This window comes from Zingiber officinale, chromosome 7A, assembly GCF_018446385.1.
Source record: "Zingiber officinale cultivar Zhangliang chromosome 7A, Zo_v1.1, whole genome shotgun sequence".
In the NCBI taxonomy this organism is placed as follows: Eukaryota; Viridiplantae; Streptophyta; class Magnoliopsida; order Zingiberales; family Zingiberaceae; genus Zingiber; species Zingiber officinale.
The window spans coordinates 118,837,572-118,857,275 of record NC_055998.1 but is presented as its reverse complement, the minus strand read 5'-3'; the positions used below and the strand labels follow the sequence as shown (position 1 = coordinate 118,857,275).

At 36.4% G+C, this 19,704-nt stretch overlaps 2 long non-coding RNA genes across 2 annotated transcripts; both read left to right on the top strand.

Annotated features, from left to right (window-relative positions):
• Nucleotides 1-4,066: 4,066 nt before the first annotated feature.
• LOC122000417 lies at nucleotides 4,067-8,640 on the top strand. The gene is made up of 4 exons (XR_006117123.1): nucleotides 4,067-4,117; nucleotides 4,499-4,541; nucleotides 8,402-8,471; nucleotides 8,562-8,640. It is a non-coding gene; the product is annotated as an uncharacterized LOC122000417 (long non-coding RNA).
• Nucleotides 8,641-9,813: 1,173 nt separating this feature from the next.
• LOC122000416 lies at nucleotides 9,814-10,180 on the top strand. Its single transcript, XR_006117122.1, has 3 exons — nucleotides 9,814-9,832; nucleotides 9,942-10,006; nucleotides 10,088-10,180. It is a non-coding gene; the product is annotated as an uncharacterized LOC122000416 (long non-coding RNA).
• Nucleotides 10,181-19,704: the final 9,524 nt, after the last annotated feature.

Genomic DNA, 19,704 nt, shown 5'->3' with positions numbered 1-19,704 from the left:
AGGAAAAATTTCAACAAATATGTCATAGCTTGGGATCGAACCAAAAATGATAAACCCAGTTATCCTTATTCACTAGCCCTGGATGACTGGTCCAGTCTTATCGAATTTTTCCACTGGCCACCAGGATAAATCAGGAAGTGCGTGCGGCGGACAGCCAAAGAGTCCAATATCCTTTGGTTGCATGCCCCACTAGAGTAAATCTAGAAGCGCGAGTAGTGGGTAGCCTATGAGCCTAGTATCCTTTGGTTGTGTGTCCTATTTGGAGGAAAGATTCCTGTAAATATATCATAGCTGAGATCTAACTAAAAATAATAAACTCAATTAGCCTCATTAATTAGCATGAAGTGACTGGTCTGATTCTATGAAATTTTTTACTGACCATCATGATTGATATAAATCAAGAGAGGATGATCATAATTGTGGCAAAAGGCGAATACGCTCGCCCCCAGCGCCCTCGCCAACCCGTCCCAGGGTCAACACGAAGGAGATAAATCACGGACGGCTACCAGTCTTTGGAATAGTGACTAACACATAATGGAGGTATTTACCTCGACTTTGTCGAGATTCGAACCCCAGACCTCATTATGATAAAATTTCATGTGTTAATCACTAGACCCATCCGAGGGGATAAGAAAGGAAGATCACAAGCTTAGGCAGGTGGTGGCTGTGAGGTTAAGCAAGTAGAGGAAAGGGTCCATTAAGGAGGACAATATGCAGACAATGACAAGAGGACAATTTAGGGAAAACGAAATGCTATTTTGATTAAAAAAAGGGGGAAAAAATCTTTAAAGAATACTCTCTATGTGATTTCTCTTAATATCTTAAAAAAAAAAGAAGATTGAATCAAATAGATGCCAATTCGTAAGATTTTTATATATATGCTTATATGATACTAGGTCACCTTTACCATTATCTGCGTCAAAGTCAAGCAAACTTGTATATTGCTCTGGCATATTTAATGGAGTCACCTTCAATTGTTCAAAGGTATCCATTTTCTTATCTCTTTCTTGGAACAATTTAGAAGAATTGCTATTGATAATTTAATGGGTCAAGTGGCAATTTAGGGAAAACAAATGCTATTTTGATAAAAAAAAAAATCATAAAAGAAATACCCTTTTAATGATTTATTTTAATATCTCAACAAAAAAAAAGATTGAATTAGCTAAATGCCAATTCTTAAGATTTTTTTTTATTATGTATGCATATGTGATACGAGACAAGGTCCCCTCACCTTTATCTGTGTCACAGTCAACTAAACTTGAATTTTACTTATGCGTACTTAACGGTCTCACCATTAATGGAGCTACCTTCAATTGTTTAAAGGTGTCCATATCCTCATCTCTTTCTTGGAACAAGTTAAGAGACTTGCAATTGATAATTTAAATGGATAATTTAAAGGGGTCAAATCCTTGGCTTACATTGAATCAGTCCAAAGGTAAAAATTCAAATTCGAAAATCTTCATTAACTTTTTAAATATAAATTAGAAAAATAGACATTCAATTTAGACCACATCAGAAAGCAAATCAATTCAATCCTAGGGATCATACATGTAAGTCTTGATGGTCAACAAAGCTCTTCTTTCACTCTACGCAGTTGTTCCCTCTTGTGGCATTTAAAAAATCACCGAATATTGCTTTAAGGCGATGAAGATAACTATAACATGCTTTGAGGAACTAAAAACCACCTTGAATTCACACTTAGGAGCCATTATATTTATCAATTACTCGTCTCTCTAAGAAAGAGTAGAGAAGTTATGAGTTGGAGGTAAGACAATCTTTAGTGATAGCTTGTCTTCTCCATGTGAAAGTTCATCAAAAAGTTTGATTTTGTTTGGAAAATTGGATGACTTTTACTCATGATACTAGTCCAAGTTAAGTTGAGAAAGCATTGTCATTTTGATTACCAATTACCTACTATATATATGAGTCAACAAGTCATTTATTGGAAATGAATTTTCTTTTAAGATAGAAAATTTTAATTTTTAAAGCTTATATAAATACTCTTTTATCCTTTTTACGAATAATCACTACTTTTTCATTTTATATTATTTTCAACAATCATAGAATGCTCTAATACTTACTAATTAATATTAAGGCAATGAGGATGAATGTATCGGGCTTTGAGGAATTAAAAATGATCTTGAAGTCACAATTAGCAACTATTAATGGTGGAAAGGGCGAGGAGTAGATAAGTTTGTCCCTTTCTTGGAACAAATAGAAGCTAGACTCTTGAGGAATTGAGGAGGTGGGGGCATGGAAACTGCTGCCATACTCTTGGCTTTTAGGTAGAATCAGACAAAAGATATAATTATATCTTTATTAACTTAATTAGATCATATTCGTATCCAATTTCTAGTTCATAGATTAGGTTCTTTTTATCAGAAACTCTTATTTTTTATAAATAAAAAATGAAAAATAGACGTCCAATTTTTGGACCACATCATATTGTGTAAGTAAATAGAGCTCTCTTTTCACTTAGCAATTGCTTCCCTCTTTTATGATAGTCAAAGTGAAGTTGAGAAAAATGTTAACATTTTCATAATCAATATATGCCCACCCTATTGTGTGACTGATCAACAAGTTAATTTATTTAATTTTATTAATAACAAATTTTCTTTTAAAATAGAAATATGGAGATTCAATTTTTAAACAAGTTCCAAATTATATGATTCCGATTTACCTGTCTTCCTCGACTACAAGCGAAATCGCTTCACAATATATTCTTTTTTTTATTCGCTCAACCTAAAATTCATACAGGAGAGGACAACCACAAGCTTAGGCAAGTGGTGACTGTGAGCTCGAGCAAGTAAAAGATCTGCTAAGAAGGACAATGATGTGAGGAGAATTTAGGAAAAATAAATGCTATTTTAATAAAAGAAAATCATAAAGAATACTCTTTTAGTAATTTCTCTTAATATCTTAACAAAAAAGATGAAGAAGTTTCAATCAATAGATGCCAATTCTTAAGATTTTTATATATGCGTATATGCTACGAGACAAGGTCACCTTCACATTTATGACATGCGTCAAAGTCAAGCAAACTTGTATATTGCTCATGCATATTTAACGGAGTCACCTTCAATTGTTCAAAGTGTCCCTTTCCTAATCTCTTTCTTGAAACAAGTTAGAAGAATTGCTATTGATAATTTAACGGCTCAAGTGGCTTTCACATTGAATCAGTCAAAAGCTAAAATTCAAGTGGTGGTAAATTATCAAATCAAGTAGATGAAGTTTCAGTATATCTAAATTACGTATTTAAGTTTTAAAATTATAAAATCATATACCTTATATCCATTTTGCCTCTCTATATGTATCTCAATCGATTACTACAATATAATAATTGAGATATTGTTCATCAGTATAGTAAAAATATCCACATTAATTACTCTAAACTAAACTTTTATCTTAAATTTTACATTTTGTATAAAAAATATCTGCATCAGCTACCCTACCCATTCTCTAAATATACATTTTATGAATTATAATTTTCTAAATTTAGGGAATAATTCCATTTCTTAAAAATTAAAATAGTATTTCTCTCTCTTACATTTAGTAATAACAAAATTTCTCTCTCCTCCATTTAATAATAAAAAATACGAAGGAAAGAAACAAAATAATAAAAAAAATAAATATATGATAAATTATAGGGAAGCTGATATATTATGCAGTAAAAATAAATATCTAAATTTAATAAAGTAGTTATTTTATCATAAATTTTAGATTTTAGATTTTAGATGAGAATTCTGATATGGATGTCCTAAGATTCTTATTGAGGCAACACCACAAAAAAAATCAGTGTTTCCGACGGGACTACCGATGGAATTAATATGCTGTCGGTAAACTCTACTTTTTACCGACGGAATAAATCATTCCGTCGGTATTACAGCGGTGAACTAATGATATTACCGACGGAATAAGCCATCCCGTTGGTAAATTAATGGTTTTACCGACGGAATTAGTAATTCCGTCGGTAAACTTAAAGTGTACCGACGGAATATGAATTCCGTCGGCAAGTTCCCCTAAAAAAACCATAACCTCCTTTTTCCCTCACGCGCGCGCGGCCGACGGCTTCGTTCTCCCGTTCCCGATCGCTTCGTTCTCCCGTTCCCGATCGCAGGTTAGTTTTTGGTTTTTTTTTTTTCCTTTTTTTCCGGCGAGCGGCAGTTGCCGCCGGCCTTCGCCCACACGCGGCGGCGCGTGCCCGCAGTGGGCTTCCTCGCCCGCAGCGGGTTTCTGCGCCCGCCATCGGCTGGCGGCGTTCGGCTTCGGCCGCCAGCGGCCATCTGCGCCAGCCGGCGGCGGCCGCCTGCGAGCATCTGCGCCTGCCAGCGGCCGGCGGTCGCCTGCTGGCTTCTGCGCCCGCCAGCGGCCAGAGGCGGCTGTGCCAACCGGCAGCTGGTTGCTGTGCCGGCCGGCAGTTGGCTGCTGGTGCCACGAGAAATTTGAAAAATATTTTGTCTTAATTTTTTTAGATAAATTTTATTTATTTTGTAAACAGGTAGCATTTGCTGCTCTTCTCCAGTTGACCTACACATATTCAGGTAAAATTTACTAAATTATACTGTATGTCATTTAACATGATTAAAGTTAGAAATAGGTTATGTTAGTATGTTAATTTATAGCATAATATAGTCCGTTTGTTTGTTTTGTGTTAGTATCTTAATGTATGTTAATTTTTAGTTCTCAATATATTAGTTTTAGGTGAAAATGTCTATGAACAAAGCTTGGATGTACAATCGATTAGAAAAAGGATTTATCAGAGATGATTTTATTGCTGAAGTTGAACAGTTTGTGAACTTTGCTAAAAGTCACCCTGAATGTATGAATGGTGCTGAGTTACGGTGTCCATGCAATCATAAAAAATGTCAAAATAGAGCTTTCCGTGATGAGGATACTGTAAAAATGCATATATGTAGAAATGATTTTGTGCCAAATTACTACAATTGGTACTGTCACGGAGAACCTTATTTATATGAACCAATTGGACCTTCTGGTGGTTCGTCATCCAGGGCAACAGTTACCGCTCCTGAAGCATCAATTAATATTGATATCGCAATGCAATCAATGGTTCATGATACGATAAATGCTACAGTTAATTATTCTAATATAGATGAAACACCAACACCTGAATATCAGCAACTATATGAAATGTTAAAGGCTAGTGAAAGAGAAGTGTGGAAAGACATTCCCTCAGGTCATTCTCAATTATCAGCTACTGCAAGGTTATTAAATATGAAAGCGAACATCATTTTCAAAAGATGTTACGACGACATTTGTCGATTGATGTCGAATTGCTTCCTGCTGATAACATAATGACGGATAGTTTTACAGTACAAAAAAATTGATCAGAGGTTTAGGTTTGCCTGTGAGAAGATTGATTGTTGTATAAATAATCGCATGATATTTTGGAATGAAGACAATGATCTGCGTGAATGCAAAATCTGTACACACCCTCGTTATAAGCATGGTACTCGCATACCAGGGTAGAAGAAGAAAAAAAGCTTGGAAAGTGATGTATTATTTTCTTCAACGTTTGTATGCATCTGCTGCTACAGCTTGCCATATGACGTGGCATCATGAGCATGCGCACGATGGAGGTATAATGTGTCATCCTTCTGATTCACCTGCATGGAAACATCTAGATGCTGTATTTCCTTCATTTGCAATGGAACCACGTAATGTGAGATTGAGACTTTCTGCAGATGGATTTCAACCATTTGGACAGTCAGGACAACAATATTCATCTTGGCCGGTTATATTAACACCTTACAATTTACCCCCATGGATGTGTATGAAAGATGAATTTATGTTCCTTACAGTACTTATTCCTGGTCCAACCAATCCCAAAGAGAAGATAGATGTTTTCTTACAACCTCTTATTGCAGAGTTAAATGAATTATGGAATGTAGGGTCGGTGATTTATGATGTTGCAAGCAAAACTAATTTTAGATTGCATGCTGCATTATTATGGACGATCAGTGATTTTCCAGCATACTCAATGTTATCGGGTTGGAGCACAGCTGGTAAATTAGCATGTCCACACTGCATGACTGATTCTGATGCATTTTCATTACCTTACAGTGGGAAGGTGTCTTGGTTTGATAATCACCGTAAATTTTTACCACTTGATCACTCTTTTAGGCGAAATAAGAAAAATTTCTTAAAAAATGTTGTAGTCAGAAAATCCCCGCCACTCCATGCTTCAGGTGAACAAATCATTGAGCAAATTGATAGTTATGGATTTCTACCAGTATCACAATCTGGTTCTGATGAGATAAATAAATATATTGTTAGGATGTGCAAGTGTGGTTGGAAGAAAAGGAGTATTTTTTGGGAGTTACCGTATTGGAAGTATTTGCTTATTCGACATAATTTAGATGTTATGCATATTGAGAAAAATTTCTTCGATAATATCTTTAACACTGTGATGAATGCGTCTGGAAGAACTAAAGACACTGCAAAATCACGCGAGGAATTAAAAGACCTAGTCAATAGACCAGAGTTGCATCAAGATGAAATAACTAATAGATTTCCAAAGGCTTGTTATACATTGGACAAAGATGGCAAGCAAGCTTTATGTAATTGGTTGAAAGAAATCAAATTTCCAGATGGTTATGCATCAAATATGGGTCGATGCGTGGATATGAATAGATTAAAGATGTTTGGAATGAAAAGTCATGACTGTCATGTATTTATGCAAAGACTTATTCCAGTAGCTTTCCATGACTTACTTCCTCAAAATGTTTGGCAAGCACTCACTGAATTGAGTCTATTTTTTAGAGATTTGACATCAAGGTGTATTACGATAGATGATATGCTTCGGCTAGAAACATACATTCCACTCATATTATGTAAACTGGAGCTCATATTTCCACCAAGTTTTTTTGATTCAATGGAACATCTACCAGTACATTTACCATACGAGGCACAAATAGCAGGTCCTGTGCAGTACAGATGGATGTATCCATTTGAACGGTTTTTGAGGAAATTAAAAAATAATGTTCGTAACAAAGCAAGAGTTGAAGGGTCAATATGCAATGCTTATCTAGTAGAAGAAGCATCTTCTTTCTGCTCATATTATTTTGTTGATAGTGTGCAAACAAGACATCGCAGGTGTCCTAGAAATTCTGATGATGCTTGTCAGTCGATAGATCCATCTATGCTTTCTATTTTTAAGTTTCCTGGTAAGTTAATGGGTGCATCGCTTGCTAGATGGTTAACCGAGGAAGAATATCATGCTGCAAGAACATATATACTCTTAAATTGTGAAGAGGTCAAACCATACATAAAGTAAGTAAACTTCTTAAATCAAACAATTATCCTTTGTTTAATTATTTTGCTTGATATCCCAATTTTAATATAATTACTTATTTTCTCAGCTTATATGAACAACAATTATATCTCCAAAATCCATCAATTGGTGCAACTGAGATAGCTACAAAGTTAGAGACTGAATTTGCATTGTGATTTCAAATATATGTAAGTTAGAAAATTTGTGAAATTTTTAAGTTTATGTTTATTAAGAAGTGTACTAAGATATATGTTACTTATTTTTATAGGTGAAAGATCGTAGAATATCAAATGTGCAAGATGATAGGATAATGAATATTGCATCAGGACCCCTTCGTAAAATAAAGGTGTATTCTGGTTACTATGTTAATGGTCTTAAATTCCACGTGGCACAACGAGATTCACGAAGATTAACTTATAATTCTGGTGTTTGCGTCAAAGGATATGTGGACAACAATAACACTGAATTTGATTATTATGGTAGACTTGATGAAATCATAGAGATTGAATATCCTGCATTACCAATAAAGAGGTGTGTGTTGTTTAAATGTTCATGGTATGATCCGACCCCAAGAATAGGTACTCGAATTCATCCAAATTATAATTTAGTTGAGGTTAATGCAAATAAAAGATTCAACAAGTTTGAGCCTTTTATTTTCGGAATACAAGCGGGTCAAGTTTTCTATCTTGAATACCCTACGAAGAGAAGAAGATCTAGTGAATGGTTGTCTGTTTGTCGAATCAAGCCTCGCTCGACCATAGAGATGCCGAATACAATCACTGCTCAAAACCATGATGCATTTCAGAATAATGAAGTGGAGATATATTCAGTTGATTTACAACACCAATCTACTTCTCAATTGCTTGTAGATGCTAATGACATTTACGAAGAGATGGATGATGGGGAGATGTCCAACAGTGAGGATGAAGTTGAACTAAGCTCATCTAGCAATGAGGACATAGAAACTGTTAATGTTGACTAGTCAGATGTTAATGATGATTAAATATTAACATTCTTATTTCCGTCAGTAAGTAGATTTCCTTAATGTTTTGTATTTATATTATCAGGTTTTTAGACCTTTTTATGATGTGTTGCAATGTTATTTTGTAGATATTATCATGGCAGAGCAGCAGGCTGTGGCACCCCGTGGCCACAAAGTCCTTACCGTTGTCGGGGACTCGTAAGTATATTGTCTTATTAATTATTCAAGTTTATATATAACATTAGTTATAATATATTTCTCATAACCTAAAGGTCTATTTTTGTGCAGGTTCACTCCGGATGGGCACAGAGTTGCCACATATATCACTGCAAAATTTAAGGAACGAGTTAGCGCGTCTGGTACTACATGGAGGCATGTAGACCAGGAGATGAAGCTATTTTATTATAATGAATTTGTGGTGAGTAAATTTAATATATTTAATTCACATTCTATAATATAGTTATCATTTATATCATTTAAACTAAATGTTTAACTTATAATTATAGAAAAGATATACTTGGGTGGACGGGCAAGAAGATCAATTTAAAGCTACATGGAATACTTATTGTGCCAAACTCTACAGAGATCATATGTATTACATGAGAAAGAAGGGCACTAGGCCTGCGTATGTTTCGGAGGCGATATGGAGTGCATGGACGGTCACCTGGGCTGCAGAAAGGTGGCAAGCTAATGCCGAAAAGGCAAAAGCAAATAGGAATACAGAGCCAGGTGGCCCGAGCACCGGAACCGCTCGGCATACGTCAGGATCCAGATCTATTGTTGAGCATACCATTGATCTGGTGAGTATAATTTAAAATTATACTTTATAACAAATTTTGTATTTATTACCAACCTTGTATTGTTGAGCATACTAATTTTTTCCTTAATTTATAAATGTAGGAACGTGAGCTTGCCCGACAGCCTACATGTATGGAGATTTTTCTGAAGACCCACAAGAAGAAGGATGGGTCATTTGTTGATTCTCGATCTCAAACTCTACATGTAAGATAATTAACTTTATTACATTTGTTCATTTATATCTTGATTAGTAATTAGTAATACATATCAAATTGGATATTATATTATTTTTTATGCAGCAAGAAATGACAGAACGGGTGGCTCAGGCATCTCAGCCATCAGCAGAGGGTGGAGAGTCACAGTCTTTATCCACCGACGATCTAAATGAGATATATTATGATGTTGTCGGTGGAAGGACAAAAAACTCCACCCTCTACGGCCTTGGCTCTCAGGCCAAAGTGGCATTTGATCGTTTGAGGAATCCAGTAGGCCGTGCTAGTTCCTATTCTTCTGGTGAGATGCAGTCTTTAAGACGTGAAAATCAAGAACTGCGGTCTCAGCTGAAATCAATGGATCAGAGGATGGCTGATATGGATCAGTGGAGAGCTGATGAGGAGAAGAAGAGAGCTGAACGTGACAAGAGTAATGAAGATCTCATGGCCCAAATGCGAGCAATCGTGGCTTCTTTCACCCAAGCATCACAGGGATCTGAGTCACAGGAGACTCAAGATCTATCAGACGGTGGTCGTTAGCTTTTTGAGGTTTGTTAGTTCAGCTATACTTTAGTTTTTTATTTATTATATAGAACGTGAGCCTGTTTTGATATTATAACATGTTTATTTCTAAAGGTTTTATTACTATATGTTTCAGGAGTCACGTTCAGTCATATATACATATTGGCTCTTCACTACATCATTTGCTCACTTTTTGTTCAGGTATTATTTCATATAAAATTCTTAATATATAAATATGCAAACTGTTTATTTAAACATCATTTTGTATTTGCCTTTTTACAGGATTTTCTCTATGATTTCCCGTTCTTGTATTATTGGGACTACATTTTAGTTCGGTATGTGTTATGTAAACTTGATTTTAGATATGGATATGTGTAGAATATATATTCTGTAGATTTAGTTAGCTATGGATTATATGGAATATGGTTTTTTTTGTGGATTTTATTAGTTTGTGATTATCATATGATAGATATATATGTGTAGATTATATTTGATGTAGATTATATTTGTTGTGGATTGTATTTGTTGTGTGGATATTGTATGAAACCATCGATTGTGATGGTTTGTTTATATATGTGGAAAATGTATATGGGAACAACGTGTAAATGAAAATAACCTGGAAATTTTTTTTTGAAATTCTGACGGATTACCGACAGAATACATTCCGTCGGTAATTATCGAACTTTTAGTTCGATACATCACTTCGGGCCCCGCCGACGAAACTGGAAGTTCCGTCGGTAGATACCGACGGAACTTCCAGATCCGTCGGTATGTACCGACGGAACTTCCAGTTCCGTCGGTAATCTCCGACGGAACAGGATGTTCTGTCGGTACATACCGACGGATCTGGAAGTTCCGTCGGAGATCTCCGACGGAAAATGTTGTTCCGTCGGAGATTGTCACCTCAATCGATGATGTAGAATATTGTAATTATACCGACGGAAAGTATTTTCTGTCGGTACTTTACCGACAGAAACTTAATTTCCGTCGGTATAAAATACCGTCAGAATTCTGTTTCTGTCGGGAATAGAAGCCGGCGGATATTTTACCAACAGAAATTATTCCGTCGGAATTCCGTCGCTATATGTATATAGCGACGGAATTCCGACGGATATTTCTGTCGGTAATGCTGGTTTTTTTTGTAGTGCAATCGATTAAAAATTTTATTTTGCAATAAAAAATATTACTACTCTCAACATGAATATAATTAGGAGAACAAGATAAACAAATAAGACTTATTTTATATCATTCTAAATTTTCTAAGTTGATCGATTAATTTTGATATGTTGATTTTTTTTTTATAATAGTCCAAGTCAAGTTGAGAAAATGTTATCATTTTCATAATCAATGGCCACCTAGCCTGAGTCGTTCCTTTTATGCCTTCCGTGAATGCTCATTATATTACTTTTTCATTTTATATTATTTTCAACAATCACATAATGCTCCGATACTCAATAATACTAAGGCAAAGATGAGGATAAATATCTCATCTCTTTGAGGTATTAGAAATGATATTGAAATCACAATTAAGCGACCATTAACGGTGGAATGGGAGAAATATATATAGCTAGATAAGCTAATCAGTTGGAGGAAACACTAAGCATGTACATATAATGCTAGGGTCTCTAACCCAATCTTGGGTGTGCAGTGGCAAGTAGAGGGAAGTGGAGGAGAGGTGGATATGGATGATCACATAGAGATAATTTGGAGGTAATCTGTACTATTTCCATACAAAAGAATACCTCCTTAATTTGATGATTATAAAAATATAGGACACTCTTGTTATCTAGGTATTCATGCTTCATTGATTAATTCCGGAGGTATAGACAGGTTTATATATATATATATATATATATATATATATATATATATACAAATGGAAGATTGAATTAGATAGATTAAGACGTCGATTCTTAAGATTTTTATGTGTGCATATGCGACACGAGTCAAGGTCTCCTCACCTTCGCTTTTATCTCGTCAAAGTCAAGTAAACTAGAAAACGGTGACTTTGTTGCTCATGGGATGCATGCTCAATGGCCTCGCCACTGATTGAATTATATGGACGGATACTAACCTTTGGAATAATGATTAATATATAAGGAAGATATTTATTTCGACTTTATCGAGATTCGAACCTTAAATCTCATGATGACAATATCTCATGTGTTAGCCACTAGACCGTTCTGAAGGACTCCTCCTTGGAACAAGTTATATAGGAGAATTGCTTTGTATCTGGTAGTAGGGTAGGGCCAGACAAGAAATAAACATGACTTTGTTGCCATTCATGATTTGGTATGTCATCCATATGCATTAATGCTGTGGTGCAGCGCTTACTTTTAAGGATATTTTCAATGATTAGTGTTTTATAATTTTTTTATGATCCTAATATGCCACATGATGTCATATCAACATTCTAAAAATCTATTAAAATATCTTTAATAGTTAAAATTCTAAATGATTTTTGTATGATCAAATTAATAACATATAATTGTATAGCTATATGTATATCATATGAATTTCAAGATAAAAAAGTAACTTTAAAATTTCACTACTGCTCTTGAAATATAAAGTTCAAATCTTGCACCTATAATGGTTAGGATTTTTTTGTTCAGCTTTTTTATTTTACAAATCCCTTTAAAAACTTTGCATTGGAGATGCTCTAAGTTGAATTAGTCAAAAGATAAAATCATATCTTTATTAACTTAATAAAGACATGATAGGTCATCTATCATATATACACATATAACTATTTTAAATAAGAGGTATGAGTTCTTTCAGAAAAGACTTGTTGCTCCCCTATCCGAGCGAGTGATTAGGCGCAAGATAAGTCATAACCTAAATAGAATTGACCATAGATATTTTCTTTTTCTTTTTAGTATATTTACATCAGGCTTAGCCCCTACTAGTAAGATGGTGTTTCCAAAAGGGGACATTAGACTCACACTTTCGACAAAATTTGAGAGGACGACTTGTGATATGGGGTGAATAAGCGGGCCACCTGGATAGAGGGGGTGATTTAGGGTTTTGCATGGAGCATCGATGGCAAATTTATTATGAGACCAAACAAGGGACAACAGGAATAACATGCCGTATATATATTCTATAGGCGTTGAAGACTAGACATATCAAGATATCTTGGAATATATTTTGCATAAATCCTTTGTATATTTTTATATATATGTTTCCTCTTTATCATTATCTCTTTATGATGTATGTATGTGTATGTGTGTGTATATATATATATATAGTACTTGGATTTAGTGGTGAATTTTTCTAGAAATCTTCTGAATTTCTCAATTTCACATGTTAATATAGAATTCTCTTCCTTAAGTTTTATAACTTGAGTTGAATTTCCATGTTGAACTTATTCAGTTGAAGAATTCGAGTTAAGTTGTTCCTTAAGGTATTGATTTTTCTCAAGGAGCAATTTAACTTGTTCTTCAGATTTAGTTAATTTTTTATTCAAACATGCAATTACTTTAAAAAATTTTACAGTTAAATTAAATTCTACCTCGTTGGAACTTTCAGAAACAGATACAGATCTGTGACTTGATTCGTACTTAGATTCATCTTCTCAGTTTGAATTACTTTCCAACTCGAGTCCAGTTACCATCAATGTGAGGTAGTTTGCCTGCTTTGGTTTTTCAACATTCGATTCTTCTGAAAAGGACCCGCTCTAGGTAGCTTTGAGTGCCTTTTTTCTTCTTAACTTTTTGGATTTGTTTTCATTCAGGTTAGGGCACTCGTGCTTAAAATGACTCTTCTTGTTGCATCCATAGTGTTGATCCAGATAGCATGAAATAATACCAGAAACTAAACTGTAAATGACTTACATTGATCTCCCGAAGAAATCGCAGAAGATGTTGGCGAAGACGCCGCTGCTGCTGTCGCCGAGAAGATCACCGCTTGGAACTGTTGGGACCTTGATGTTCGCTAGAGGGGGGGGGGGGTGAATAGCGTCTCACCCAAAACTTTACTTCCTATAATGTTAGTGCACAGCGGAATACAAAAACAAACTAACAAATACGAAAGTTAACCTAAAATAAAAAGGAAGAAGACAACAAACCAAACACAAACCCTAACACAAGGCGTTTACGTGGTTCGGAGATAACTTGCTCCTACTCCACGGCGTGTCCGTAAGGTGGACGATCCCTCAATCCGTCAGTGGATTAGTCCCCGGCAAACTCCGGCTAGCTCAACCTCCTTGTGGGTGGAGAAACCTCACCACAACTCCAACCAAGACCTCTTGGCACACAAAGATCTCTTGAGCACTTTGGTGACTACTAATTAGACTTTAACCAAGTCTAATTTTGTCACCTTGGCCGGCCATCCCAAGCTCCTTCTTATAGAGCTTGGAACAAATCAGTAAGCTGATTTGCCCGTTATCAGTCGACTGGTCCTTGCACCAGTCGACTGGTGTCAGCCCAACGGCTCTCTCAATGGCTCTCTACAGTGCACCAGTCGACTGCTACAGTCACCAGTCGACTGCTACAGTACTGCTACAGTAAACCCTAATTCTAGGATTTTACCTCGAGTATATTCACTCAACACTCGTTCTCGCCCGACCAACCTAGACCTAGCCTTCTAGCCTTCTCCATCAGCCTTGCGTCCCTCGGATGTCTCTCCATCCTTCACGTCTTGCCTTCTGGAGCTTCCATCGGCCTTGTCATTGTTGTCGGGTCTTCCTTTGCCAAGAGGTCGCGCCTCCGGGACTTCATACATTGCCAAGTCACACTTGGACTTACGTTGCCAAGACTACATGCTTGGACTTACACCGCCAAGACTCATCCTTGGACTTTCCTCCTTTGCCAAGATCACACTTGGACTTACGTTGCCAAGACTACATGCTTGGACTTACACCTCCAAGACTCATCCTTGGACTTTCATCCTTTGCCAAGATCACACTTGGACTTACGTTGCCAAGACTACATGCTTGGACTTACACCGCCAAGACTCACCCTTGGACTTTCCTTGTTGTACCTGTATCCTGCACACTCACAATGCATATTAAATACAACAATAAACCTAACTTAAACCTTTGCCCAAACATCAAAACTTAGGGCACCTAGATTGCTCCAACAATCTCCCCCTTTTTGATGTTTGGCAACCTGTTTAAGTTAGGGAAACATATATACAAATAAATATGCAAATCAACTCATGCATAAATAATGGAACCTAAATCCCTAGGCTCCCCCTTCACCTAAGCTCCCCCTTGAGCTAGGATTTCCCGCAAAGGTAAACTTCTCCCCCTTTGCCTAAACAATCGCTCCCCCTTCACCTAAGCTCTCCCTCGAGTTAGGATTTCTTGCAAAGGTGTATAGGTTTCCCACTTAAACCTAGATTTCTCTCCCTTTTCCATACATCAAAAAGAGCTCCAACAATATCCCAATTGTTGAAAACATGTCATCCAAATTGACCCTAAACTCATGTATTTATCCCCCATGGATCTCATACATTTAAACGAGTTGACACGGTCAAGAACAAGGTTGAAAAACATTTTTAGGCTGGTAGCAGTCGACTAAACTAGGTACCAGTCGACTGCCCCCTTCGACATAACCTTACAGAAGCATTCTGTGGTCGAAATCTACTGTTACCAGTCGACTGGTATCAGCACCAGTCGACTGGTATCGACAAAATGAGCTTACAGAAACATTCTGTGCTCAAAAACACTGTTACCAGTTGACTGGTATCTGCACCAGTCGACTGGCACCCTATTTCTGTAAAAATCAACCTTTTCAGGCCAACTTCAGAAATGCACCAGAAATTCCCTAGACCTCCAAAAATCCCCAAATTTTTTGGAGAGGTCTATTGTACCCTTGTCTACTTGGGAAAAATATATATAAAAATATATTTATCACAGATCCCAAGATTGACACAAAATTCAAAACTAGCTAAATAATTCAATTGAACATTCACCTAAAGTCCTAGTTTTGGCTTCCTCTTGATGTATCTGCCCATACTAAATCACAATACTTCCCTAGCATGGGTTTATATGACATCTATACATCAAAAACTAATTTTTATGCAATATGACCCCCAATGTCATATTTTCATGCATGAAACACATCCCAATTGTGCCAACCCACTAGGTTAGAGACTTAAGTCTGTCTTTTAACCACTTGGCACATTTGATAATCCATCTATCATGGGTCCCAAAAGCTCTTCCTATCCTTAGGAATCTTAACCTTAGTCACCTCTCTTGGTGACTCATCCACTATGGCTAGGTCACTTCGATGCACCTCGGGTGACACTTGGCCTACTAAACTCACCTTCTTAACCTTAGACACCTTGTCTTTGATTAATTTCTTTTTGTCCTTAATCTTGGACACCTCATCCTTGCTATAATTATATGCTACCCTAGCATATTCCTTCTTATTGGCCTTGGATGACTCTCCCTTGTCCTTGGTAACACCTCTCATACCAATGTCATGTGCTACCTTAACACTTGACCTCCTTTTGGTCTTGGAAAATATTTTTATGTTTTCAAAGAGTAACTCCCCCTAAAAACATGGTCAAACTTCTATCATTGCACCAACAATGACTTGGGGTTCCTAAATAATTAGGAAAACCAAAACTCGAAGTTTTGAAGTTCAAAATTCAATGATAAAACTAAACCTCAACCGAAACTTTACTTTGGTTTTTCTTAACCAATCCATACTTGTTTTCATCATGAAAATTCATGTAGACATAATTTAGGGTATACTTTATCAAGGAAAAATAGTTTTTTTATGAAAATAGTTCCTATTTTCAAAGATTGACACAAATTTGAAAACTCTTGAAAACTTCAATGTTTTCTCCTAGTTTGTGTCTAACTTTCCAATGATGATTACTATCAAAAGATAGTCTTCACCAAGGTTTTTCAAAAGTATTTTGAAATCTTTTTCAAAACCAATATCCAACCACGTTCTTTGGACTCAATGCATATGACTTGTACATTAGCTTTCCCAATGATTGGAAGACACATAACTATGTGTTTTGATGAACCTAAAACTCAACAAGATGCACTAGATCAACATCTTGAGTTTAGTTCACCATCTTAACATCTCACTTGTATCTAACGTGTATTAAAACACATACAAGTCACCTTATAGTTCTTTGTGAGATGTATATTTGGTCTTGCCCTAAACTAAGGGATCATGCATCTCTATCTATGCATTGTAAAAATCATGATCATCCATATAGGATGCCACTTGATATGATCCCTCTTGTTGGGACACTTCCATACATAATAAATGCATTTTGTCCTTAATTACAAGGAAATTGACATACTGCATGATGATTAATGGCATACATCAAAATAAGCAATTTTCAAAAGAAAAGCATGTTATAGCTACATGATATATGTATGACATGACATGGTATTTTTGTATTTTTCATAATAAAATGTGAATGCTAAATATGATGTCATGGCATATGATGGACAAACAATCATGGCAAGTTAGCATAAATAAAATTTACCTAGATTACCTATCTAAGTATTCTTAACCTTAGCTAACTCAAAATTTAACCCTAGATTGCCCAATTTCATCAAGAAAATGCCAAACCCCAACTTGACATTTCTTTAATTTCTTTCTAAATTTGTGTCATTTTAAATTAAACAAATTCCTCAAAGTATGACACATTTTACTCTTTCAAAGAGTAAACATCTTACATTAGGACCTAGATTTTCCTTTAATTACCCTAAGAAAATACCAAAACCCTAATTTGGTATTTCTTATATTTTTCCACATTGTGCCAATTTAATTCAAACATAATTCCTTAAGATTTGGCACATGTTACTCTTTCCAAGAGTGACAATTTGGATTAGGTTTACATTTCCCTTAATTCCATAAGAAAATGTCGAATTCCAAATTTGGCATTACTTTTGCTTCTCTCTAGTATGTCAATTTAAATTAGATTCAATTCCTCAAATTTTGACACGTATTACTCCTCTTAAGGAGTACACTTAATAATCCTTTTCATTTTCAAAGGTTAACAATAACCTTGAAAATGCTCTCAAGTGTCAATCTTTTATCAAGGTTGGGTTAACTACCCTTCCAATTGGAGTTGACACTCTCTAAACCCATCTAGGGTGTAGAGACTATGCTCCTAGGAACCCAAAACCTATTGGTGCTCCTTGGATGTTCTAGGTACTCACTAGGGATAACTTCCCTAGATACCTTATTTGTGACTTTGTTTGGCCTTTTTGGAGTCTTAGTCACCTTTATTAAGTCAACTCTAGGGATGGTCTCCCTTGTGACCTTCTTTGTGACATTATTAGACTTATTAGAAGTCTTCGTCACATTGGTCTTTGCAAAAGTACTCTTAGGGACAACTTCCCTTGTATTTTTAGCTTGACCACTAGTCCTAGGTTTGGTTCCATAGCTATATGGAACCCTATGAAAGGAAGTCACATCCTTCTTGGCTTTGGGTTTGTATCCCAAACCTCTATAGCCATTGGATGACTCTTGTCTAGCTTTTCCAAGGTTGTGCTCACTTTGCCCCTTAAGCAAGTTTTCCATTCTTGCTAAGGTCCTTTCTAAATTATCAAGTCTTGTCCTCAAGACTTGATTTTCACTCCATAAATCCCTAGATTTTGGTTTTTCATTGAATCTTTGAGCATTTCTATTTTTAGGCTTATATCTAAAATCCTTGGTGTTATTGCCTAAGTTGTTATTTACCTTCCTAACCTTAGGTGTGGTAAATCTAGCATGAGGAGGAATATATTTATCCTTAAGGTTATCATGCCTCCTATTCTCATGATAAATAGCATTAAGATGATAAGAGTTATTTCTAGCATGCTTTTTATCATGTGCCAACGGAATGGATTCATTAAATGATACCTTGGTTTTTACCTTGGAAGCTCCCTTCTTCTCCCACTTCTTCAAGTGCACCAATTTCTTGAGCTCTCCTCTCCTTGGGCACTTTGTGTGGTAGTGACCCCACTCACCACATGTAAAGCACCTAATGTGCTTCTTCTCCTTCTTCTTCTTCCTACAACTCACATTAGTTTCTAAATTAACTTTAGTGAGTTTAGGGTTTACCTCCTTTACCTTCTTGAGCGAAGGACACCTACTCTTGTAGTGCCCCATCTTACCACACTCAAAACATTTGATGTGGTCGTTTGTGCTCTTCTTGGTAGTTGAGGTAGAGGGTTGAGTTTCCAAGATCTCCTCTTCCTCGAATTTCTCTTCTTCATCTTCACTTGAAGATGTGGACTCTTCCACTTCTTCATCTCTTGAGGATGTGGAAGATCTCTCCTCTTCCAGCTCTTCCTTCTCTTTCTCTTCCTTCTCTTCCTTTTCCTCCTCGAATGTTGACCTCTTGCCAACATCGGATTGGTCCTTCTTTTCTTGGATCAATGAGCCATTCTCCTTGGGCTCTTCCACTCCTTGGATTTTTATAGGGTCTTCATGATAGGCAATAATCTTGTTCCAAAGATCACTTGCATTTGTGGTTTCACCTATACTCAACAAAATATTAGAAGGTAGTAAATTATGCAAAATTCTCGTTTTCTCCTTGTCCGCATCCGATTGCTCTCGTTGCTCTTCGGTCCAATGCCGAGGTCGGAGGCGTTTACCCTTCTTGTCCGTAGGAGCTTCAAATGGGTCACTCAAGACAACCCATTGGTTCCAATCCATTTGGAACCATGTCTCCAACCGCTTCCTCCAATAATTGAAGTATTCTTTGTCGTACGGAGGTGGAATTCGGATATCCCATCCGAGCGGTCCTTCGGACTCCATCTTCTTCTTCCTCTAGCTTCTTGCTCTCTTGGCGGTTAGTCCGTAGAAGAGCGACCTCGCTCTGATACCACTTGTTGGGACCTTGACGTTCGCTAGAGGGGGGGGGGGTGAATAGCGTCTCACCCAAAACTTTACTTCCTATAATGTTAGTGCACAGCGGAATACAAAAACAAACTA